We start from the raw sequence: 27,972 nt of genomic DNA, 5'->3' as shown, positions 1-27,972 counted from the left end.
GCATAACGCACACACACAGATGAAGCGCTTCAAATGATATGTGCTACCGGTGTCTTCCTTTCAACGGAATGTGTCCCGATGAAAAAAAAAAAAATCCCACAATGCACTGAAAAGCCTCGAATGACTAACAACTTACTCCAAACGGCATAATACATCACCAAGTGTCTCACGTCTCGGTTCGACAGTAATAAAATCACCCTTGGTAAAATAAACACCATAAAATGCAAAAAATAAATAACGAAATATTGGAAGAAGCGAACCACATATTTACAACAACAACAAAAATTAAGCGAACAGAATTCAAGAACGGATCCTCAGCCTTCTCTTTGTAAAATAAAGATCATGAGCGCCAGAGCAGAAAAATCCCAACATTCAGTCCATCAGTCCACTGGGTCAATTGGAGGCGAAGTTTTGGACACTGCCTGAAGCTACATAATACTGCCGTTAGATGCATGTGAGTAAAAAGACTAACTGCCTTCCTTTGTAGTCCTAACATGTTTCTATATGCATTTATACTGTATATACACTTAAATATCAATATAAAAAGTAGATGGGGAACTGTGCCTCACAAAACAACGGGAAGAGAAACAAAACAGCACAGATATTAAACACAAGAAGGGTGGTAAAGATCAAGAGCGCATGCACGATTCCTAAAAGGAACATTCCTTTCAAAAATCTGGACCCTGGAACACGGTCGGCCGCTTTTTATGTATATGTTTGGAGTCGTGAGCTCCACCAGCTTCTGCAGAGACAAGGACGGATGACACGCAGCAGACAGAGAATGTCCTGGCAGGTGTTGTCTTTGTTCTTCAGATGTACGCATGTCCTTTCTGGGAAAAACGGAAAGTAAAATTGTTGCACGTTTTATTTCTTAAAACTCTTCCGTCTGGAACACAAAGAAGAATGAGATACAGAGCTTTCATGCATTGAGCGCAGCTTGTCTGGAGCGACTCAAAACTGCGAAGCGCTGCTGGGGTCACACTGCAGTAGCCGCACAATGGAGGGATCACTTTTGGCACCTTTTATGAACTCTTCCAAAGACAGCTTGCCTAGAATGGGAAGAAAAAATAGTTGAGAAAAAGACACTGCAAGACATGCCCTGATATGAATGAAATATGTATATATTTGTGTATATGAATATATATATATATATATATATATATATATAGAGCAACATTTTAGTATGCTGCAGTCAAGGTATTGCTGTAATATAATGATGAGTTAATGCTAGTGATTACTAATTTTAATTTTAATTACTGAAATTAATGTACATTTAATAAACCCACTTCTGTTATAATTTTGTAGTTTGCATGTACACTACGAATTCAGAAGAAAAAAATCTCTAATGCTTCCCAAGGCTCAATATAAACAAATACGTGAATATTCTGAAACATTATTACAGTTTACGGTTTAATAATACATTTGGAAATATAATTTATTTCTGTGATTCAAAGCTGATTAATAGAGTTAACATGTTAAACTGACAGCCCTAGATAGACAGACAGATAGACAAATAGATTTGTTTTCTTTGATGAACATAAGAAATTGTATGATTGTATATATGATGTATTTATTTGAGACTGTGACTGCCCACACGTGCTCCTGATGTCCACAGATTATACATTTATTTATTAAATCACACGCTTTAACACACTATTTAATAATCACACCGGGACATTTTAAGATTTCAGTTCAAACAGTCAAGAACTAGTCCTCATCTTACCATCATTGTTCAGGTCCATTTGTCTGAATATCTTATCTGTCCTCTTCTCTGGTGTGGATTCATCTTCAGGCATTTTCATCACCGATGACACCATCTTATAAATGGCCTGTTAAGGATATGAATAATTAACCAAGTTAAAATATCAGTGGACCACCTTTATCTGGCCTTCACAGACTCAGCTTATCCAATATTCTGTTCCATTAGTATTTCATCCCGCACTGAGGTCCATCACGAGCCATGAAGCAAAAAGCAAACTCGAGCAGGGAAACTTCACAGGCCTCCTCAGCTCATTTACCTGCCGTACCCACCAAATCAGGGAAGTCAATCAATTATGTAATGTTTTCGAGGGATAATGAGATTCACAGTTGGGCAGACGGCTGGTGTCTGGCTTAGCCCTCCACCTTTTAAAAGCAGCCGCCTCGATAAAATATGCAACACGCTGCAATCTCTGAGTGCCAGCCAACTGTAACCTCCATGAGCTCGCGGATAATCTCACCGTTCTGCACACACGGGGATAAACCCCGGTTAAATTTAACTCGTTAATCCAACGGAGACGAGCCAACGCGGACGCTACGGCCCTCCCCCAACCCTGCGATCTTCCCCACAGGCCTTGCTAGTCGAGGGGCATCGCGCAGAACGGAGATTTGCCAAGCCTAGCTGGGAGACTGGTACCAACTGAGCATGCTAAGCACATGCTAATAGCTCCTCTACTCCCACAGCACAGGCTGACAGGGAGCGATCATCTGGGACAGCGCGCTAATGTTTGTGTTTGATCTCTCCACCAGGGTCAGGCTGCTCATCCATGTGCTTTCTGCAAATTATGCAGACTTGTACTGTACTTATACACTTAGAAGTGACCGCTGCTGTAGAAGGAGAACAGCACTTCTTCAATCAGAGGGTGTAGCATATGCACTGTATACATACTATAGACCTCAGAAATAGCAAAAAATATATTGCAGTCGTCTTTTAATGATCAGTTCTGATCTTATGAATCATTTCGCACACATCAAAGAAGAAAAATATTGAGGCAGGCTGAATAAGAGGAACATGAAAGGATATGGCTGCACTGTTAATAAGTAATGTATTGGGTGGGTAATAAGAAATGCTCAACATAAATTAAAATCGTGTCTGTTTCCTGTAAGTATTTTGATTCTTTCATTTCTTTGAAGATAAAAGCAGGTGTTTTTCTTTCATCTGACATTATAATGACACAAAGTCAGCACAGAAGTCAGCGAACAGGGGATTTTTGAGTCAAGATTGATCGCCATAAGACTAGTGTGCTCAATAAGCATGCACTTTAATAAATCACACATCCTTGAGGAAAACTTTTTTTGAAAGCAAATGTGAGCGGATTTTCAAATGGAAACCAGGAACATTTTTAAGTTCGGTGGTTAAAATATCTGTGAAATCTCATGTTGTACAGTGGTGACCAAAATGATTAGAAGTATTTTCACCAGATTAAAATGATTTTAAGTCAGTTATTTCTATCTTTGGCTTAAGTGTGTCAGTAGGACGTATCGGTTTATTCGTTTTGCCAGTAATTGTAATAATCCAGTGAGATTTTTGTCTGTCAACAGCCAGTGCTCCACACAGCAATCTGATGTGATCCTCATCCAGTCTGAATGACATGAAGAAACAGAACAAACCAAGTGTTCTAATCATTTTGGCCACCACTGTATATCTCATATATTTTTTTAAATATATGGACAATATGTTTTATTGATTTTTAATTTTTGCAATTTCCATTTACTATTATTATAATTGACAATTATTCTGCAGTTTACAGGTCAAATGGACCCAAACTGGTGTTAATAGAATTATCAAACCATGATTTGAAAAAAAATGACTTTATAATAAAATAAATTTGATAACATGATAAAACTGTATTTATCAAGTAATGATATAAATTTTCACAAACTGTGCTGTATACGGTAGTTTTTCAATAATTTTTGTTTTTTCAAATGTTATTTTAGATTTGTGCTTTTGCAAATGCTTTTTGGAAATGCGTAGTACCTTTACTATGCCTAATTAGGCTAATGCAACTTTTGAATAGTCTCCAGTGGACTGCTGTCTATCAGGACATCTGCCAGAAGCTTCGGAGATGTTAAAACCGTGTTCAAAACAATCCTGCACACTGTTCAGGTCACTAAACGACTGCTCTGGTAACCAGCAGAGGTCTGTGTTGATCAGGCTTTTTCACCGTTTACTTGTGGATTGTTTTAATTGTCAACCTTCATAAAAAGCCTAAGGCTGTAAGCTTGTCTCCCAGCCTGCCCAGTATAGTTAGGCTGGTCTGTTTTGGTAGTTTGGCTTCTTGTCAGCTGGACACCAACTGACCATTCAGCTAAACATCAGTTTAACAAGGCTGGGAAACCAGCTAACCAAACGTTGAGGATTACTGAGCACACTAGCCTTGTTAACAGTTAGCATCTACCTACAGTCAAAAAAAATACATATTTGTTAATCAATATCATCCTAGCATTGAGAAAGTGAGTGTATGGATGCAATATACATATCTTTGTTTTATGTTAGAAGTGAATTTAGGCTGCAGACTTTAGCACATGCGTCCCAGAATGCCACTGACCTGCACGATCTCCAGCATTTCCTCGCGGCTGATGTAACCGTTGCCGTCCAGATCATACATGCTGAAGGCCCACTTCAGCTTCTGCTCCAGTTTTCCCCGTGATGTCACACTCAGAGCAATAATGAACTCCCTGAAGTCAATGGTCCCGTCGTTGTTGGTGTCAAACGTCTGAAAAGACGTGCTCAGCAAACTTAGAGGCATCACCGTATGGGAAAAAGTTGGCATAGATCTTCTTAAATTCCTCGACGTTCAAATGACCACTGGGGCAGTCTTTCAGGAACCCCTGTTTAGAGTGAATAACATATTACAATCAGTGGCATGCTTTAAGAGACTCCTTTATTAGAATATGACATCTCAGGTCAGACACAAGCATCCCCAAACCCCCAAACTCATAAATAATTTCTCATGATGATTCTGTAATTTCCACTTAAGTCTTTCACAATCAGCCAAGTGTTTGCCGGTTTAAAACCAAGTGGGAAAGTCTCACGGCTGCATTCATGATCTTCTGGGAGGTTTATAAATGATGTGTTTTAACGTGATTTGTTTAATACTAAAATGGACTAACCAGCCAATTTCCTATTTCTCTTGTTTTTGCTTCCCAATAAAGAACTGTTTTCAGCGCTATTGTAATCATATCCTATAGTTTGTGCATTTTATCATTCTTGTGCAATTTGGTCAGCTCATAAATTCTGCATCAACAGTACATAAACTGTATACAAACTAAACGTTACAGTCATTTTCAACAGCACTTGAATGATTTGCTCTTTTCGGTCCCAGGGCCACTGTGGCTCATAATAGAGCAGCTCAAATTTACATACATATAGACATACATTGGCCTTTCACCTTCTTGGTGTTCATGTCTCCTCTGAGGCACACTCAAGGGTAGGATAAGTAAGTCATTTCCCATGACCAACACTTATGGAGACATACATTAAATGCTAAATTTAACCATATTTTTGGGAGGGGATGACCCTTTTTATGTTATGTCTATGTATGAACAACACATAGGCCTGTATTCTCAGAAAAGAAAATATGGAGATAACTTTGCATCTTATGTACCAATAATATGTTTTAAGAAGTAACATAAGGGTACATAATACTACTCCAGTGTTAATATGCAACTTTTAGGAGTAAAAGGTACCAACTGTTGTTCCCACCTAAAATTATAATTTTTGTGACAGTATTGTTCAGTGCATGAATGCATCTTTATTTTTATCTTTATAATAATATTAATTATAATTAAACGTAATAATATTCTTACCACACTGGCAAATGTTGTTGTGTTTTTTTATGTAGGAACTCAATTATTTTGATGTTTTTTCAGAAAACAAGACTATCCAGATGTTGTTATGGAAAATAAGTAGAAATAAGTAGGAAAACATTTTGCTGTGCACGTTAAAATGCATGAATGTCACTGCATTAGATAACACACTATCAAACCAAGTAACGATTGTTAGGCAAAACTGAACAAATAAATAAAATACCTATAAACGTATACATGTTCACAGTAAAAACCAAAAAAGTTAATGCAAAATGTCTCATCAGTCTAATCAGTATCAAGAAAGATCTAGCATAATTTGTTAATGCAATAACATTAATACACTTTGCGTGGCTTAAGTACCCAGATCCTTTTTAGGGGCACCTGTGCACGTCTCAAGATGTTCCCACCTTGTACCACTCCTGCAGCTCGTGGTCAGTGAACTCTGTGTTCTCCCTCAGGTCCTGTAGCATCTCGGGCCTGAGTTTGCTGTTCTGTTTTCCCATGATGAAACGTCTCTGTGTGCGCAGTGACAACACCAAGGCCCGGGTCAGACCTGTCGGCAAAAATGATACGAGGGCCAATGAGGTGAGACCTGAAAACATTTTAGACTTGGTTACAAGTTCAAGCGGTGAGAAGGAGTTTTAGTTATGAGGCCAGGGGTCAAGTGATTAGACGCCGTCACGGCATTGTGAACATGAAATTTCAGCTAATTAAAAACCACAGGCTTCTTCCAAATCATAACAACGTGTGTTTGAACTCTCTTGCTCTGGTGTGACACCCATCAGGGCTCAGTGAACTCTAATGTCTCCCCTGACATTACATGGATAATTAGAGACAGTGTTTGTGTGTTGTGTATACGTGTGTGTACGAACATATCCATTAGTGAAATAGTACTCTTCCGCGCTGACTCATTCTCACATCCTGGGCACAAAAAGTGCGCTGATAAAAATACATAAACGTCTGTAACGATGCAAAAGGAAACGTACAAATTAATTGGTCCAAATGTGAGGCAGAAAAACAGCCGTTCTCTCATGATGTTTTGAGAACACAGTTAGCTACCTGCGCTAATTAATAACAGAGCCGCCCACAATTACTGCGAGATGGGCAGTGATCCGAGACCGCGCAGTGCACCGCGGTAAAAACACTGGAGGAGGATCAGTACACACAAACAAGACTCTCCAAGATATATGAAAGCATCCAGCACTGAGCACTAGGCACATTTATCTCAAACGCACAGGGAGCAGTATGAGCTCAATGAAGAAAGATTATCTGACAGTATGCGATAGAGGCAAAAGCCCGGTTTGAGTTTAAGCTAAATTACCTTACATAAGCATTGAGAAAAGAACATCCTCCAAACTGTATCACTTTCAGGGACGCTAATTTTTGCACGATTACAGATGATAGCAGTCTGTCTGATTTGATTTTCCTACCCCATGCTGAGAGCACGTACTCTCGAGGGAGAAATAAACCCCAGCGGAGAGGGATCAGATGAGGAAAACCTAATTTGAAACTATTTTTAGCCCCTCCAGATGCATGATCTGGGGAGAAGTCATTGTTTTATGAAACTACAGTGATAAAGTTTAGATTTCATTTTAGGGGCATAACTAGAAGTGGGTATGCAATAAAAACAGCCCCAAACAAGCATTTCTTCAAAATATCTTGCATTATGTTCCCCAGAAGAAAGACAGCCAGGTTGGAGACGACATGAGGGTGAGCAAATAACCACTCTAAGTAAGTAGGATTAAATTTGACCCTGTACCACAAAATAAGACTTAAGTCATTTGAGTATTTTTGTAGTAATATCCAAAAATACATTGTATGGGTCAAAATCATAATTTTTTTCATGATAAAAATAATTAGGATATTAAGTAAAGATCATGTTCCATGAGGATAATTAGTAAACGTCCTACCATAAACATATTCAAACTTAATTTTTGAGTAGTAATTTGCACTGCTAAGAACAACTTTCCAGGTCATTTTCTCAGTTTTAGATTTTTTTGCACCTCAGATTCCAGGTATTCAAATGATCCTAACAATACACCAACGGAAAGATTATTTATTCAGCTTTCAGATGATGTATAAATCTCAATTTTGAAAATAATAACTTATTCGAGAGCGAAGCATGGCACTGTGTTCTTTAACACGTGAGCAGGTCATGAGCTGGTGTTTTCAGTTTCTCAAAGCATCTCAGGTCACAGTAAATGTAAACTCCATCTGCTCTGTATTTGGGGGTGCCTATAATGTGCATTCGGGAATGCAACATGCACTGTTCATCCTCCCAAACTTGTAAAAGAAGAACTTGCAAACCGGCTATTGTTGACAGAAGATAAGCTATAACAGCTCCCTGCAGTTTTCCACACAAAAGCTTGATGTTCAGCACTTAAATAAAAGGAAAAAGAATCTAGCTACAAATGTCAGTATTGTAATATTACAGTTTTATTTTAAAACTACTGTGATTATTATATTATATTAGTATTATATAAGTACTTTTTAATGTTACACTGTATAATCATAACATTTTGGCCATACTTTCCAGCATTACAAACAAGCATAGAAGTTTCTTTTAATCACAATTTTATTTTATTTTTCCCTAATTGCATGGCCTTAATTGCAGTTTTAGTGATCCTGTGCTTTCGTTGCAAAATCAAAAGGCCACCACAGGATGTCATCCAAATAATGCCATTGGTTTTGTCCCAACTTCATCAGACTCCAAGGTTCAAAGTCTTTAACCTCAGCTGAGTCCTGTGATTATGTGTCCCAAACATTTTATACTTATAGCTTGAAGCTGATCTCCAGACTTAGCCATTTAGGTTGAAGCAAATGATTTAGCGCCAGGGATCACAACGAGGCCAGCGAGGGAGTGTGGGAGGGGAGCGCTGATGGGAAAGAAAAAAATAACAACAATGGCAAGAATGCAGAGCAGGAGCAGCTTACACTGGCGGCAGGCCCAGCGGTGATGAAAGAGCATCACCGCCGAGTGTTGGTGTTGGACTGACCAGCAGACAAGCAAATGGCTCTGTGCCGTGCATGTTGTTTCCATTATGCCGTCTCATTTTGTGCCTTAACCAGCCCTTTGGATAATTGCTGGATGTCTATAGCAATTGTGTTCTATGTTGCCTTCTACAGGGGCCAGAAAACGGAGAGGTATAAAACCGAAACTACAAGGCGAAGTAACTGTGTCTGCATCTGCGCCTGAAAAAACTCCAACCGGCTGTAAGTGCAATGTCAAGCAACATATCTTTCTCTCTCTCTCTCTCTGTGCAGCAGACACCTTGCTGATATACTGAAAGGAGCGCCGTTCCCAAGGGCTTGAATGTCATCACTCACACTGGGACAAGTCACGCTAGTTTTAGCACTCTACACTCATTAGACTTTATAAAAGAAGGCTGAAACTGAGCCTGCCTAAAAATGTCCTCGGCTTCAGCCAAGAAGACTGGAACAAAAGACATCTGGAGGAAGATGAGGGCAGCGTATAAAGAATGAAATGACTTCATCCACTCACATTTTTTCACATAACTGTCCCTTAGCCAATCCCACAGGGAAAATCACCAGTGAGATCTTTTAAATATTGTGTTCCTCCTTAGAAAGGAGGTTAAATATCCTGCTTCCTATCATTTTCTCTTGCAAAAACACCCTAATGGTCTTCCCTAGGGTTTTCAGAAAAGCTCTCAAACTCCGCTTAGATTAGCCAAGATCGTGCTCAGCAAGTCTGCTCTCGGAAGTCAGAGATTCGAGCAATTGTGGTTCATAAGATTTTTTTAATGTTCTTAGTGAAGCCTCTTATGCTCACCAAGGCTTCATTTATTTGCTCATAAATACTTTAAAAGCATTGCGGAATTCAGTATATCTGCTCAATTCAATATATGGGTTTTCTGACGATTTTCTAGTATATATAAAGGCAAAGTCTCCCGTGTCAATCAGTGTCAAATGGTCATTCAGCAATCATTCTAAAATGCTGCTTTTCTGCTCAAGAAACATGTCTTATTACTATTAATGTCAAACAGTTGTGCTTGCCAATTTTTTTTTACTGAAACCAGGGCATTTTTTTCAGTTTTCTTTGATGAATCTGTTTAGAAGACAGCATTCATTACTGTAGAAAAAGTTATTATTGAAGTCTTTACCCAATAGGCAAGAGGCATTACAAAAAAAAAAAGGAATTGCCATCGTAACTGATTTCATATTGACTTTAAGCCTCCTGCGTTATGAAAGAGCAACCTCTGAGCAATAAAATGTTCATCTGTAAAAGCCTGCAAATACAAAAGTTCACAAAAAACAAATTACAAACAGAGCTTATTTATGACACACAGAAGTGGGACAAGTGCACCTGAAAACCCCTGATGACAGCAGATACAAGAGTCGGATATGCGGAGGCACGCTGGAGAACAAACCCACTGCAACCTCAAACAGAATTTCTCCTTTTTCTTCTTTCTTTGCAGTTTCTCGCGTTCCTCCCTCTGGATGTTTGGGCTTAAGGGGTAATCCTCTCTCTCTCCACAGTGTCCCACATGTGTTAGTGGTTGTTCTGACTGTTAAAATCCAGGACAGCCTTCCCACCCCATCCTGCAGACAGCTGTTCCTCTACTCTATGTGGGTCAGCAACATCTGGACTGCTAATCCAACTGTGGAGGGATGGATGAAAAGGATAGGAATACTGTGCTCTCTGGGAAAAGACAAGAGGTGAAAACTCACCAAGAACTGCACTGTTTGCTCAATGCTGCATCCGCACCACCAGGTGTCAGCGCAGTGGCACTTGAAGTATCGGTCAGCATAACGTAAACAAATAAATCTTCTGTTTTCCCCGTTTGCATTGACAAAAATTTAAATGATCGGCGCATTTAGTGCAATATTGCGAACACTTAGCACCGCATTCAAAAATGCCGCAACTGTTTAGAGAATTCGTCCCGGAGTTGTTTTCGTTGTGTGGGAAAGCCTGAGGGCTGAGGAGGCTGAATATCTGAAACACAAGAGCCTCATTAAAATCCCTGCCAGCAAGAGAGCGGAGAGTGAATGAGCCACTGCACACCAGTGAAATAAAAGTGCAAGGCCGAGAGGAGAAAAGAGAAATGAAAGGAGGGAGTTAGAGTGCATCAGAGGAGGAGAAAGAGCCAAAAGATGAATCTCACAACAAGAGTATCTTATTCCTGCATCTATAAAAAGGCAGAGGAAAGAGGATGACAGAATTGATTTTTCTCCCTGCTCCTGCGTTTCTATCTCTCATCCATTTTTGAGAAACAGAGGTAATCAGAGAATCAATCTGACCCGACAAGCGACTTTTGATCTTTCTAAATCAGCCGCCGTCTCTTTCTCTGCTTCTTCCTTTATAATCCGCCAGCTCTATCCCTTCCTTCATTTCATTTGCTTAAGACCTTTTTAATTCCTCTAAAGTTTAATTCTAATTGCGCAACCTCTGCATGAACCATCTCCCTTTTTAAATTCTCTCTCTCCTTTTTTTCCCAAAAGTCCTGTTCCAAAACCTATTGAGTTGTCTCTGTAGGCAGCATTTTAAGAAATCATAGCCACCCAGCTGTTCCAAAGAAGATAGCATAATTACGCTGGCTGTTAATACACCACCATTTCAGGATGTATCCCTTGTGGAAAAGGCAATCCTCAATGCTCTGAAAAATTCAATGCTGTCAACTGATTAACAGTTTTAATTAAATTATTAACATGCTATATACAGCATTTCAGTGTTTGCTGAAAACCCCATAGTTATCAATAGACAATACATTATAAAGATTAATAAAATCAATGAATAGATATTATAAAGAGCTTTAGACGCTATTATTATTTGTTTTATTTCCGTTTCATTGCACATTAGTCTATTAGTCCATGTACTAACAGCTTGCACCAATGTAACTTTGTCTTTTTTGCTCTCAGGATTTTCTAAAGACATGCAATGAAGAATTTGCACTAAAAGGCATGGAGACAGTTAATTTTGCACCATAAATGAATCATGCAACACCATAAATTAACGTTTGCGCTTGATAAAAATTACTGATATTTTCACCATTACTTAACACCCAGAAATGCTCTTGGTAGATTGCTCGGGTCATTACGGAAATGATCTGGTTGAGGTTTTGTGTTCTTTAATGTGGCCATTGTCAGTAAATCACACACAGAATTTTCCCATCAGCGCTTTTATGGAATTGTGCCCAAATGCTAATTTGCCCTGTTTAGTAAATCTGGCCCTCTGTCAGTGCTGAGACTCTGATATAACCCATCACACTAAATGACATGTTAAAAACAAAGAAAATAAACTGATGAATTATTATAAATATTATAAATGTATTTTATTCAAGCATTTAAAATAGGAAATAGATTTTTATTATTAAAATTCTACTTTAAAATGGTTCATATTGCAATGCTTGTTGGTGCTGTTTATTTTGGCTACATGAGGGCATATTTATTTTATTTGTATAGTTATATTTAACGAGTGTGTGCACCAAACTAAATCTGCAGGTGCTCTCATGACTTGAACCTTATGTGCACCCCCTGCTAACCCTTATCCCTAGCCTTAACCTTAGTACAGTGTTGGTAGCACATCCTGATAAGCAGCATTATTGTTTGTCCAGGCTGAAAGTTTTTCCTGTACTTTGGGTTGAATCCATGAAATCTGAGCTTTTCTTGACAGTTAACTACGTGATTGAGTTGGCCAATGAAAACAAACAAGGCGTGTGGTTTGCGCTTGGTTTAAAATGACAAAAAATGAAGCCGATTTTTTTATGCTTATCAGAGTAGTGCACGGTTAGCTTAACAACATGTTAATTGTAATCTCTTCTTTTGGAGCGCTATTTGTGTGTCTGCCTTTATAGTTTCAATTCATCGAGATCAATCATTCTGAGGTTCCATGAAGTTAATATGCTTTCTTAGAAGGCAGCTGCCTACAGTAGGCTGTGTAGACAATAAGGCAGTTCACTACGTTTTGGAACAGAGCCATTTTCTATTTTTTTCCAGTGTTTTTCCCCTTTCTGTGTGGCATTGAGTAAAGAAATTACAACCTGTTTTTTTCACCACTCACACACACAAGCACACACACACTTCACGAAATGAATCCTTACACTGACATTTTGACAATATACAAGAACATCTCCCATGAGCCGAAGGACAGACCTTCTCCTTAAAAACACTGCGCTGAAATCCCCAATCCATCAAATTTGGAGCTTACAGAGGCTAAAGGCTGCCTGCCAATCTCATTCCACAAGTGTAGTACAGCACAGTAAATCGAAATGCAGATTTCAAATCACGGTTTAGCTGCTAAACAATCCTGACGTGACATCAGTGTCTGAAAACACTCTAAAACCATTTCTAGATGTTTCTAGATTTGGTTTAACATTTGAGCGTAGCATTACACAGCAGGACTCGTTTCATCCAGCTGTCAGGTATGGCTTTTAATAAAGACGGCGGGGGTTGAGCCCTGACCTGAATCAATGAATCTGCTTCAAGCGTTACTCAGAGAGAGAGGAGGGCTAGAGGACATAATAACAAGAACAGACTGAGAAAAATAAAGAGAGAGGAAGATGGAGAAAGAGAAAGAGATAGAGCAAGAGGAAGAGGGAGAAAGAGAAAGAGAAAGAGAAAGAGAAAGAGAAAGAGAAAGAGAAAGAGAAAGAGGCTAATGAAGAGGAGGTAAAAATAAGAATGAGGCTGTGTCCTCGGTGAGTGAGGTCCCTTCTGTCAGCTCACATTGTAGAGCGTCATTTCATACCTCTTGCCAACAGGGACTTCAGCTGATCTCAGCTGGCTGCCCATCAGAGAGATGAAAGAGCACGGGATGGGTGTGTATGGAGAGGTGTTTGGCCTTTTTACCATTTTTATTGATGGGACAGTAGAGAGAGGACAGGAAATGAGGAGGAGTGGGGAGAATGGCATTGGGAAATGACGCAAACTGCTGTTATACATTATCCAAATCTCTGTCATAACCACAGCCTCACTAAAGCGGAAGATTCGACTGACTGAATGAATATATATATATATATATATATATATATGAAGCTCCCAAGAATCAAATTTAAACAATCAAACTTTGTGTACTTCAGTTCATAGGCTAACCACAAGACACTATTGCTGTTTTACTCATGACAGTTAATGAGGGCCCACAGGAATCACACACTCATCTCTCAGTCTGATTACAGGAGGGCCATATGATGGCATGGGCATTAGCGATATTGTTGTGAGAAAGGGAGAGAGAAAAGAGATTATATGCAGGAAAAATATGGCATAAGCAGACAGATGGACACATGCGCTATGAGCATCTCCCCCAGCGTATGACCTACACCTCCATTAACAAGCTTTCTGACACGTCGGCGGTAGTGTGCCGCTATTACACCATCCCTCCTCCACCCTCACGAGAGATGCGTAAAGAAAGTCCTGGCATCCCTGCCAGCGTACCGTAGGCAGATCGTTTGATCATAATAAACAAAAGCGACTAGGACCCGCTCTGAGCGTGTAAGCCTGATAATCACTGGAGACGGGATGACCTCTGTGACCCGTGCGTGAGCGCATGTGTGTGCGTCCACACGTGCATATATACGGTATATGTGTGTATGTGAGTGTGTGTTGCATCATAAGCTGGATAGAGTTGCAGATGGTGCTGGAAGAGTATAACTGCTCATCTGTCGGTTATTGTTTCAGGAACAATAATTTGGTTTCACTGTGGCTGCAGAAGGAATGCAGTCCATTACATGCAATGATGGAGGGTTATTCTCTCCAACAAAGGACAATATTGACTAGCCTTTAATGAAATGCTTTCTTGCAGTGACTTGATGAGTAAGCTGTACAGGACTGACTATACTGCCGTAAAATACAAGCATACTTGAGTGCATTTTAGCATTTTCAGATAGGTGGTGCTGTCTGATTTGGGGGAAAAAACAGAAATTCACAGTTTGGCCAAAAATGTTGTGATTATATATCAATATGAAATAATAATAATGGTAATAACACTAATAATAATTACTATTATTATTAATTTATTTGTACAACATACATGTAAAATGTATATTCATTTATAGCCATAGTGATTGTAATATATTTTTTCCCAAATAATATATACATATATTATATTTCTGTATAATTAATATTTATATTAATAATAATGATCACATCACAATAATTTCCAGTATTAATATTATGTTAAATTATTTAATTACAATCAATATGACAATAACAAATATTTATTTTATAAATAAGGGTAATTATAATAATTCTTTTACATCTTAAAATGTATATTATTTTATAGTCATATTCATTGTAATACCAATTATTATGCCATTTTTCAGTAACTACTATTTTTAATTTTATAGTACAATATATAAAAAATATATTAATAATAAGAATCATTGTATATTATATTGGTAGTAAAATTAATACGACTGTAAAATAATCCGTAAATATTATTATTAAAATATGTAATATTAGTAAAGGGTAATATTTCACTGTAGAATTAAAAAAATACTAAAAATATAAAAAAATATATATAATACTAATATTGTAAAATAACAACAATAAAACATAGCTGTCTTCATTTCTTTATTCTACAGCCGTTAAACCATAAAGCTTTTATTTTTTGGTGAAAAACCTAATGCAATCAGTTTCTAAGGACTCTCAATAATTTACACAAATCCAAATCCAATGGTTTTATTCTGATTAATCACGCAGTCCTAATAAGTTATTACAAGGCTGTTTGGTGTTGGCTATGTGATTTCATACAGGTCCAAGTCAAAATGTAGTACCTGTGCTGAAAGTCTGTGAAAGTCATACGAGCTTAGAACGACACAAGGATGAGTAAATGATGACAGAATTCTCATTTATACAGAAAAAATTGTATCTAAATATGAGCAATAGTGATGCTCGCGTTAGTAAGCAATGCTAAATCGTGAAGAAAAAACACTCACAGTTGTAAACACCTACAGTTATCAAGCGACTTGGCCTGAGAAAGATGACACAGAGATGGAGTGTCTGAAAAAAGCGGTACATCGAGGTCAACCCTGAGCACATCTCCTCAGAGGAACTCAGGCTTTTAGAAGCACTTATGATTATGTGGGTCACACAGAAAGGGACCAGCGGCCTTCATCCACATTGGCACAGCATCAGAGCACGAGAGGAAAGAATAGAGACATGAGAGAAGGACACGCGCACAAAAGCACACAAAAACTATTTCACATTCCTCTATAAATGAGCCAAGTGCTTCTTTGAATATACATAGCGGCATAACTTACTAATGTAACTGAGAGCTGACATAGAGATCTTAACATAATCGAGATCTTAACATATGCAACATTTGGGCTGGAACATTTCTCACAAACCAGCAACAGATCATGACGTTAAAGGAAAATAGACAGCCACCTATTTGAAAAGGAATGCTGTTTATATTGAGCCGTATACTCATCAAATGCCATACACTTCAGGCAAAATAAAAATAAATATACTAAAATGTTTTTGAAATACATGCTAATCATGCTATAAATGCACTTAATAAATACACCCTGCAAATGTACTTTTGGTATACTAAACTGATGAATTGTAATAACTAATTTTGTGCTTAGTGTACTTTAAAGTATATTTGATTGTGCTAAAGGTGAACTATTGCAAACTATTGGTAAAAAATCTCTTGCATTTAAAGACCTATACTGTACTTTCTTCACTGCACAAAAATGCTTTTCAAGACTAGATTTTTCTTGTCTTGTTTCCAGCCAAAATATCTACAAATTCTTCTAGACAAGACATTTTCTAGACAAGAAAACAATTCAGAAAAAAACAAATCAAATTTAAATCAAAATTACTTGAAATACGCAAAATAATCTCATTTTCTGTTTGAAATAAGATTATTTTGCTTACCCCACTGCCAGATTATTTTGCTTGTTTCAGGCAAAAAGTGACTTGATTTTGACTTTTTTTTCTTGGCTAGAAAACTCTTTATTAGATATTATCTTAAATATAGATATTTTAAAATAAGATATTTTGGCTGGAAACAAGACAAAAATCCAATCTTGAAAAGTGTACACTATTAAGTATGTTGTCAGTACATGTAAGTACACATACTGTAAAATAAAGTGCAATAATTCAAAGATAATACAGTCCTCATCAATACATTAAAACTCCTTTTAGACTTAATATTAAGAAATGTGCAAACAATTGTTTTTATCAGTAAGTCTCAAGCGGTATGTCAATAAAGTTAAAAGTTAAAATAATTAAACAAAAACAAAAGCAAAAATCGTCATGAGAGTTATTATTGCCTTACAGTGTCTTTATCAGCCAGAAATTTAATATTAGTTCATCTCTAAATGAAAGTCTTCAAGAATAAAACATTTCTTGACATCAACTTTTCAAAGCCTCTGCAAACAGGTTTTATGCTGCAAGCAAAAGCCCAGATGGAAAAGCAGTGTTTAAAGGCTGTTTAAAGCATCCAGTTTCAAAGAATTCAAAAGCACTGAGATGTTAACATTCATGAAAAATCAAGGTTCGCCTCTTATAGACGTGGAATTCAATAGATAACAATAGGACCTCTTAACAGCTTGTTGACCTAAGTCTGTAGCTCTATTAGCTGTCACCTTATTGATGCGCATTTGGCAGGGGCTTTTACGTCGCAATATACACTTTATATGGAGCCTGCAAGTGCCAGTCCTATCCTCCATTCATCTGCCTCATACTCAGGCCAAAACATAATTCATCTTGTTATATCGGCTCCCAACTTTCCCGTGCAGTCTGTGAAGACAGCGAGCGCGCACACAAATACTTCAACACGGCAATGGCACTCATAAACGTCAGCTTATCTACTTCCCTGAAACACTCTTCGGAAATACCACACAGAGGAGCAAAGCTTCGACCTGAAATCCCTTTAAATGCACATTAAAATTCAGATACGACGTTCGTTAGCTCTCTGCCGGCAAATAAACACTGATCACGTTCGACTGCAAGAAATGCACTTTTGACAGAAGCTATCTGTGAAAGAAGACACCTACAGAGAGGCTGGACCACGAATTTTGACTCTCAGCCCTCGGGATCTCTTCCCAATGTGGAAATAATGTGTAAGGTAGGAAACAACAAAGAGGTTTAGCATTTGTCTAACGACCCCTCAGGCAGTAGCTTAAATACAATGAGTATGTATTAGGTTGCGTGCCATTGTTTTCCCACAGGGTATAAAGTGGTGATATCTTTTACAGAGTGCCCAAAAGAAACAAATGAATGATGGCTAAATTACAGACTGAAAGTAATCTAAGGACTTGTTTAAGTTACAGACATGTTACAAACTACAGTCTGTGCAAAGAAGAAAAATAGTGCAATGATAAAGACTGTTTTATTTGTGTTATTGAGCTACGTTTCTTGATGCACATGTATTAAAATGTGCTCCACTTCAAAAGGGATATCACTGAGAGAAACAGTTTAAAGGTAATTATATTAGAATCCGCATCAATGCCTGATAACATTATGTTTATTATAAGCACTGCAATTGTCATCTGACACTTTAATGTTTGAGCTGTTTAATCAGGTGGATTCAATTGGCTTACAATGTTTTTTAAAAAGAAAGAAAACTTTACTATAGCTGTGGTGTGGTCTCGTCTAGTTAGTTTAAATTCTTAAAATCTTTATTATGTAAACATCCCGATTCTTGTCACGGGTGTCAATATCACTTAAAAATAATACTAGCTAAAAGAATTGACATAAGATAAGTAAACAGTCAGTGATTAAAATAAGAATAAGAAACAATTACAAGCATGTATACATTTATACCACTTCGTATAACCTAGTTAATAGTTAGTATCAATTCCACACGAAGAGTGCCGTTTTTGTTTTGTTTTTTTACAAAAATGACCATGATTACTAATCAGATATTACTTTTTTACAACAGTTCAATACATAAGTTAATTAAGAGGACTACATTTCCTGTGTTTTGCGCTATTTAAAATAAACAAACACAACTACAGCCTTTTTGTGTCTCTGATTCGTTCCTGAATGAATCATCCGTTTATATAATGATGATTCACTTAGTTACAGTGACTTACTGCCACCTACTGCCGATTTTTGTCAATTCTATGGCAGCAATAGAGGCTATTTAAACCAAATGCAAATAGCAACAAACGCTATTTGAACTAAATAGCACATTTTCATTTAGCATAGATGGTATTTAAACAATGTAGCTATTCTATTTAAACTAGGTGAAAATAGCTGCATTTTTTAGTTATATACTACTTGTTGCAGGTGGCAATTATCTGCACCTCAGTATTGAGATGCATTATAAAACAGAATGCAACTTATTGAGTATAAAAGTTCATTTTAATTCAAATGATTAAATAGATGCTGTAGTTGACACCCTTATTGGGACAATAATTCTCTACACCTACCCTAACCCTAGCCATTACTTTATTTTAAACTTTTGGATTATTTCCTTCATTTTAAGTGAAAATAATTTTCTGTGATTTTAAATTTACAAAGGAGAAAAATTTCGTCATATTCAAACCCGCGTTGATCGCGTCAAAAGATGACTATCACGCGTTTTACCATCTGTGGCGCTAGAGCTCATGTCAAGTCTTCGTCTTTTGTAATGATGTCTATCCCAGTCACATGTTGGTGGTTAGCTGTCCACGTGAGTAAAATATTGTCCAATAATCAGTAAAATACTAGAAAATAAAGAGATATAATTTTTGGTCAATATCGCACAGCCCTACTTCAATCTCACAACTCATAACTAAAATCTTTTTTTTTTCCAATTCCAGTACAGCTGACATATAGCAAATCAATGGCGCTTAAAGTTCAGCCAACAGAAACCCCTCTACAATTTGTTTTCACGTTGCATGATCCAATCAATTCCCAATGCATTAAATCAACCCTCACTCTACATTTTTTTTATTATATCCCATTTGACTCAGAAAGGTCAGATTACATAAGTAAAATGGTTTGTGAATGTCATTTCATGTTGACTTAAAAAGAAATACTTCAGTGTAACCAGCTGCACCGTGCAATTTAATTTAACTTTTAGCCATCTGAAATGTCACTTTACTCTTATCACCTCGTGATAATATGAACTCCAGGGAATTTGGACAAGATTACAGAGACAGAATTGGGGAGAAAACGTATCCTAGTTCAGCCTCCACGTGCCTTTTATACGAACATCAACATAGAGATATGTCAGCTGGATAATCTCCCAGCTGTACAAGCACAGATTAATTCAGATAACACCTTACTCTGCACGGACTGCTGACACAAATGCTCACGGAAGGCCTGCTATTCTGTTATTATTGATGGATTAAAAATGTATGGCAGTGCTTATCAAAATACTGCAATTAGCACGATTTGGATTCACCCCAGAGTGTTGATTCAAAACCTCTGCAAAACTACTGATGTTTAACAAATCTATTCATTTCTTCCAAACGTCCACCTGCTTGAAGTTGCTGAGGATCGGTTTGTGAGTTCCTGCTGCCAGATCTGGTGGCGGTCTCCTGCCAACCAGTCTAGCACTGACTGTTCAGCCGCGAGAAGACACAAACACATAAATCACCTCGCAGGGCCGTGGAGCCGCCTGCTGCTGCCCGTTCCCCAGATCTACAGTATCTCCTCAAACCGGGCCTGAAGGTCATCAGTCACGATCAGGGTAGAGAAACAGACAGGGTTTGGGTCATAGCAGATTCCTGCACTGCGGTCTGCATTTTAGATCTGGAGAACTTGAATTATGGAGGCGACATAATTAGAATGTAACTTCTGCTGTGGATTTCCATTTTTCCTCTGGGACGTGCAACGCAGTGGAGTGAAGCGAAGGCAGCGTGTCATCCATCCCTCCGGAGTTACCTGTTGCGTGAGTCCTTCTGCAGCTGTAAATCCCACTGACTGGGATTTGGCCATCAGCTCTCGGTGTACTGTCTCGAGGAACACAAATAGCTTTTCGCAGAGAGTCTGATCTTATTAGCGGAGGAGGTGATCAAGGTTGTGAGCAATTCAGTTTTCAAAGACTTCGTCCTGTCAATCAGATCTCCTACAACCGATGTCAAGAACGATATAAACACACAAAAGCGTGAACTGAATGTAATGTTATCGCACACTTACAGTCATTTGTTATCTGCAATTGATTGAAAATGTATTCAAATTTTGTTCTAATGTATATGCTACTATACCCTCTTTATTACTCAATGTCATTTTATGAATAATTGTTGTCTGTTGTCTTTGAAATATGGTAAGTGTGCAGACGAATCTACAGATTTTTGCAATTTAGCACATATAGAATAGATTCGTTTTAAATGTATTATCATAGGTCTTACATATTTGAAAAAACATGAGGGTGAGTAATCAATTTTCAAAAGGTATTTTAATTTTTGGGTGAACTGTCCCATATACTAAGTTTGTCTAAAAATATTATTCAAAAAGCCACATACACAGGGTTTTCTCATTCTTGCACTGGTTCAGTAAGGCCAGTGAGGTTTGTCTTGGTTTCCTTAAGGCAAGAAGAACAGGTTATCCTGCTGACAATGGCATAAAAACATCAAGACTGATTGGAACATCTCTGAGCTCTGAGGCTCAGCCTGCAGTCACTTGTCTGAGCTTGTGAATTCTGCTAACCTGGTTTCTGGTGGTCTTCAGGCACTTAACAACTGCTAGACACACAAATCACATCTGTTCTTCCGACAGACGCTTGTTCCAATTGCCATATTCAGCCGGACTACGGACATGTTCCCTAAGCCTCCATTACCAACATTTCAGAATCCACTAATGAGGAATGAGAAAGCAGACAGTGGAGAGAGCATTAGCAGAAGAGCACCAGCTGTAGTCTCTGTGGCTACAGCTAAATCACATCAGGGATTTTATGCCATATTTTCAATTCAAATTTATTGAAACTATATTAAACCAATCTGACAATACAAATCATTCCAAAGCATATGTACATAGAATAGTGCTTTGAATTTCCCAGCAGGAAAGCCACTCAAGATGTTTAGTAAGACTCGTTAGAAACCTTGAGAGAAACCAAGACTCAGCTGAGGAGTCCACATCCTTAGGCTGGCGCATTTAAATGAACACAAACAACCTTAACGAGCTTGTGGGTGATCTTTATGGAGCTTTATTTAGCTTTGTTTTGAGGATGTTCCTTTTGGATAGAACTCATAAAGGCCCTTAGTCCAGTGTCATACTGCATTAACTTCAACTCCAGATGATGAAAGAGTGTAAACAATGCTAGCTTATACGTTTTTTCTTGCCTTTGTCTTACAACATTTAACAATAAAAGAAAATGTTGTGGTCATGTTTAACAAGAATATAATAGGAAGAATATTTTTATAGAATTTGCTATATACTAATTTATTATATTATATTTGTATATTTTAACAGATCTATAAAAATATTAGAATCTTTGTATTTGCTTGCAAAAAGCACAGAAATATAGTTTCCCTTCTCTTATTATTTTCAAATGTTTCTCAGGGGAAAGCACTGAAATATAATTTTCCCACCCGTTTTAATTTTCCTGTCCTTTTAGAGGCTTCGTACAAATCTACAAACAGCCTTGTCAACAAATAATAAACATAAAAAATAATTTTGTGTTAAATTTCATCACTGTATTATTTATTATAAGAACCAGGCTGATTTGAGATCATTGGCCCGAGAATGATCAGGTGACAGCTTTTATAGTATGTTAGAACTTTAATTCATTTTTTTCTTCATTTTAAGGTCTGCTTCTTGCTATCAATAAACTATTGACTATATGTGTGTATGAGCACACTATAATTATATTACCATAACCATATTATACTAAAATATTATCTACATTTGTAATATTCCTTTTAAATGCTATCGATTAACCATAATACTCAAGTATATCAGACACACTGGTATTGGCCAAAAATGCAGGCGAACACTAATATCCAACAAACATTAAATAACCTATATTAGCACGAGAAAAAAAGTAAAGCCTCTTCAGGAGATATCTGGTCCCAGTTTATTCTGTGGTCTTTTTTTTTTTTTGTCACGCCAGAATGTACAACAGATTTTGTGGAAGTTTCCATTAATGGAAGCAGAATGTAGCAGCACATTCCCATTTTTAACACTACACGCTAAAATGTGCCAGACTCAGAGGACATCCTCCATCCCACATCGTAATTATTCTCACTACACCTTAATTGCCCAGGGCATCGCAGTATTCAGGTCAAGGAGAACTGATCTCTCACTTCGCAGGTCTCCGGCAATGAACAAAACAGGTTTCAAAGTGGCCTGTCACCGTCAGATCTTCAAAGTGCTGACCCTTATAGATGTCCAGACTCGCTATGCCAACCTCAGCACGTCCCCTGACAGGACGGCAAGACAAGCAACTCTTTCCTATCACACCTGAGATGTCTATTCAAACTCGTGGCTAAGAGACTCGCTAAGGATACACTAAGGATTCATTTTCATGTGTGATACATTTAATATATACATATACATATACAATATATAAATTTGTTCATAATAAGCCTGTACTGCAGTGATATTCCCAAATAAGGATGCACTGTTCAACCTATTGTTTAGAGGGAGGGCTTGGGAAACTGTGTTAAGGGTTGGGAGACAGGGAAACAGAAATGTCTCAAAAAGTATGTTATTTGAGACATTATGGAGCCCACTATCCCATTTCCTGTCGTGATGAGGCCAAGACTAAAAATACACATCCCCTTTCGTCACAACGCAAATTGCCCCCTCAGCACGAATTTCTCCTTCAACCGCTATCATGTAGCACAGCACACAGTCACAGAGCAGGAAGCGAACCCCCACAATCCCCATGCCTGGGATCAAATGTGCCACACGGTTGGCTCACTTTGATCCTGTAATGGGTTGTTTCTGTGTAAACCGTGTTGACCTCACTAGACTACGAGAACACTATCTTGGCATGACTCAACAGCAGCGTATCAGACCAAGGGGGTGTGTGAACACTAATTGTGTGCATTGACCTTCAGCGGTTGCTCTCATTTTGTATATTAGAATCCATAGATCATTTGGGAATACTGACAATATGTGTTCATTATATAATGAGAGTGGGGTAAAGAGATTTCAAAGTTATAAGAGTCCTTGTGATTTAGAGGGTGCCCAGTGCCGCTCATGGAGGGCCAACGAACTGTCGAGATTAGCTTTAATTAAATACACCTCTGCCAGACAATCAAGTTTTTCTGAAGTAGAAACATCCAGCTGTGTTGGAAAAAATATTTACATAATGTTCAAAGAGTCGTTTTTATCAGCATTTCAAGTTCTATTTTTTTAGAAAAACGAATACAACAGTAGTCTTAAACCTTATACTATGACACCTAGTGGCATGGATGACAAACTACATAAAGTAAAAGCATTTGCAGAGTATTTAAATCACTTTGGATACAGCTTGTGCGGTATATAGGGTTGCCAAATCCACATTTTTTGCAGTAAATTGGACTGATTTTAAACTGTTGATTTTCTCCTGTGGGTTAAAATTCCATAAAGGTATGGAAAATAGTTATGGAAAATAACATTCCATATATATGATATTTTGATATTTGGGATATGAGCAGAGTTACTTTGGGGGCTACTACCCCAAACCCAGCTATCAAGACAAAATATGCATATAACTTCTGCATGTGAAAATCTTAAAAAGGTAAATAACGGCAGAACTGTTTTGCCGAGAGTTTTTCTCAAGCTAAACAGTCAACATTGCAACTTGAATCCACTACACTGTTTCCTTTTTCTCATTTCCTTCTGTGGTTTCTAAAATTTCTCAAACGAGGAAACCCTTACGCAAGTGACTTTATATTTGCCTTTCCTCTTCTTATCTGTTTTTACAGCTAAGTCATCCCAAAACACCATGTATGACTCTCATCAAGTTCGAGAAGTCCTCCTAGCTCCCCAGTGTCAATGAAAGGTCATCCAAGAAATGACAGCAACAGGAACTGACTCACCAAGGCCCAGTTCATGCTGAAAAATAGCCAATCCATCTGAGCAGTGGGAAGATCCACTGACAGAGCCAAAACTACGGCAGACTGGACATACAGAAGCACTGTGGGTCAGCACGACCTCACAAGAAAAGAAGATAGAAGCACTTGAAACAACTTTTCGGCCCTCTTAATACCAAAGTTCTGGAGGTTACCATACTTAAGCAGGGCACTCATGCTTTTTTAGCACTAGCCACAGACTTTATGCGCTCTTATGCAACCAGTGAGCTTAAAAAACAGCATGACATTGATTGCATTTACTCACAGACAGAGGCTCACCGAGAAACACTTGAGCACACAAAACACACATCCTACCACACAAGTGTTTTCTGTAGAACGACATAGGATTTCTCAGAGAGCTCCTTAGATTCAACCGCAGCACGGCTGCTGAGAGTAATTGGTCTTTCTTTCAGCATCCTAATGGAAGGCACAGAGCAAGGCTAGATCTGGCTATACCACGGAAAAGGAAGCAAGAAGTTCTCAGAGGGGCAAAAGCCACATCCTCCCTTGAAAAGGTTCTCAAACTCACAATCACATCCCACAGCGAAGCCACAATCGGGCTGAGTGGAAGGCAGTGGTCAGGTGAAAGGAGCACGCAGGGCTTGGTTACTCACAGGGTTCAAATGAGCAGTATAACGCTGAGTCACACTAAAGCAAAACTGTGAAATCTGAAATTTGAAATTTGAAATTCCTCTAACAAATACTGTAGGCCAGAAGTAATGGCACCTGATTTCCATATCTTTAATTACAAAGGGCACTGTAATGTATTCAAACAACTTGCATGAGCGTCATCTTTATCTCAGATTAAGTGCCATGACTAATATTATCACTAATGTCCATTAACTCACAAGCCAGTAATGTGGTGTTTTATGGACCAGTGTTTCCTCTATAACGCATGTCATAAAGCTACATTTTATGTGCAGCAAACCGTAGCTTCTTTGCAGCGAGTGCATTTACTGTCACTTATTGTTGCAAAAGAACAAAGTGGATGAGATCCACCTTTCATTCAGCCTTTCGCCCGATGCCAAAGAGGATTGTGTGCTTTGGGCCACTAAAGAAAACAGCAGAGTGAGAACTAATGAGACAGCTAATGAGACCACGAGATTTCTAAGAGAAATGCAAGGAAAAGCCCCGACGGGAGATTCTAGCCTTACAGAGGCAATGCATCATGTGTCTCAAGCACTGATCGCATACTTTAAACGGTGCTGTTAATGACATGCAGAATCTACAAAGCCCTTGAGTCACTGGCATCTTTTATTTTCTCAGTCTACACTTTCTTCAAATAAATGGTTCGTCCAAAAATCTGTTTAGTGTCATTATTCAGTATTCACACACTGTTCAAAAACCCTTATGATTTAGTTTTTTCCACGAACATAAAAATAGAGACTCATCCCGCTCTTTCCACAACTGTGGTCGAATTTAATTTGCTCATCATTCAAAGCTATCATATGGAATATAGCGCAAAACTCATTTTAAAATACATTTATGCTGTTCTTTGTCTATTTGTCTTCACAGCACTATTTGGGGGAGTGGGGGTGGAGGGGGGTGCTGTGTAACAACTCAATTTTGGTTAAAAAAATAAATAAATCAAAGGCTGCGTTCAGCGTCGTTTTAAATGAAATTCTAGCAGCTCAGCCCCAACCAAATCTATCAAATGAGTCCAAACACGCATTAATCTTACACACTTATCAGCACATCTTAAGCAAAAAGAAATCCTGACCCCACCCTGACCTGATGTCATATCCTTCCATCGATCAATAATGCGACTTTGAATGAAGCATGTCCTGAAGGGATTCAGTGGGACCAGCAGCCTGATTACAAACAGACTGTAAGCCTGCCTTTCCCACTCTTTATCTTCTTACATAACCGTAGCCTTAACAAATATCAATGGCATGGAGAAAACCCATTCATATGCAAGTGTGTGTCACTCAAATTTATAAAAGGACGGTTTTTGAAAGGAAAATTTTAGACCCCTAGGACCTGTAGGCCCCTAGAACCATAAAAAAATACACATAAAAATGTCAATGAAATGTCATCTAATGCACACAAACACACACACACACACACACACACACACATATATATATATATATATATATATATATATATATATATATATATATATATATATATATATATATATATATATTTAATGTTTAATGTTTAATTTATAATGTTTATTTAGTAACTGCGAAGCAATAAGAAATGTGCTGCTGTCTGTTGGTAGTAAGGGGTTTCATAAATATCGTACAGTAGCCAATGGTACACTAGCTATTATAATATGCAGCATATATTTTTAATCGAATCGATTAAATAACAAGCCGGTTATTTTAAAATCATCGTAAAATTGCGTCATAAACACTCATTCAGTTGTGCTACAGCACAAGACTAAATATCATATGTCACTTTTTTGGCGAGATTGTTGTTGATCAACACACTGCTTTTGGAGTCTACTGCAGCGTAACGCACGTTGTCGAAAAGCGCGCTGCTCTTAGTAATAATTGCATTTGCACCGTAGATAGCTGGTTCGGAATATTTTTTTTTTTTGCATTGGCCACTTTTCGAGCCACCGTCTGATCCCAGCAGCCGAGGGCTGCCCGCGCAGGATCCGCGTCCCGCTTCCTCGAGCTCTTCAGAAGCGCAGTTTGAACAATAGCGTCGCCTGACCGTCCAAACAGAATTACTGGAAGCGCGCACATCCGTCGAGCGCGACCCTGACCCACCTCGGCATTCCTTACATCCGTCATAATCACTAAAACTATGAATTCATTCATAAAGTACTGTTCGCACGACACGGAGGCTGCACAACGACCCCGATCCCGTGTTGTGAACTATCCATCAATGGAGCAGAAATAATGCGCTGTTTTGCATTCGCGTTATTTACGCGTTTCTTTCTTAATTCTGTTTGTTCGGTCGCTTTTTCGCAACTGCGGGCTTCACTTTCGATCGTCCCCCGTATCCTAAACGGCTCGTTATTTTCCGCGTGCTTATGATGGGATGCTATTTGACGATACGGACTCGCTGCAAGAGGAGAACCAACGTTCCGTCATTAAGAATTAAAAATATGAATATTTTACAGTGAGTAAGCAAGGCGCGTTGACTGGACATCATAACAGGCTTACCGTATCCACGAAAGGCGAAGTTTCCCTCGATGTGTTGATATGTCGTGGAAGGAGAGCAGACTCTTACGGTCCAGCGATACTGTCTACTGCTGCCGCGCGCTGCACACCATGTTACCGGAGGAACACGAGCCGCGGCGCTGCTCTGCTGGAGGAGGAGGCTGTGCGTCTACGGAACTGCACCGGACGAGCGGATTTAAAGCAGGGGAGGGTGTTGGTAGGATTACGTGGTGCCGCTTTAATAAGATGTCACTACGCCGAATGGGACCGCTGCTACTGTGTCAGGGTCCTTGGTGCTTCTTTAGAGGTACAGCAACACCTAGCCTAAAATAATAATAATAAAAAAAAAGATCATGTGGGAGTCACGAATGAAAACTGACTCCTGAAAA

General features: G+C 38.4%; 1 protein-coding gene and 1 pseudogene across 1 annotated transcript in view; one reads left to right on the top strand and one right to left on the bottom strand.

The window, feature by feature from the left end:
• LOC122323377 (hippocalcin-like protein 1) overlaps positions 1-27,972 on the top strand; it is a 313,600-nt gene that overhangs the window by 53,668 nt on the left and 231,960 nt on the right. The gene's annotated exons all lie outside the window — the stretch shown is intronic.
• Positions 686-27,841, bottom strand: LOC122323378 (annotated as a pseudogene).

Source organism: Puntigrus tetrazona, chromosome 19, assembly GCF_018831695.1.
Source record: "Puntigrus tetrazona isolate hp1 chromosome 19, ASM1883169v1, whole genome shotgun sequence".
Lineage (NCBI taxonomy): Eukaryota > Metazoa > Chordata > Actinopteri > Cypriniformes > Cyprinidae > Puntigrus > Puntigrus tetrazona.
The sequence above is the reverse complement of the archived record's forward strand: the minus strand, read 5'-3'. Positions and strand labels throughout refer to the sequence as shown.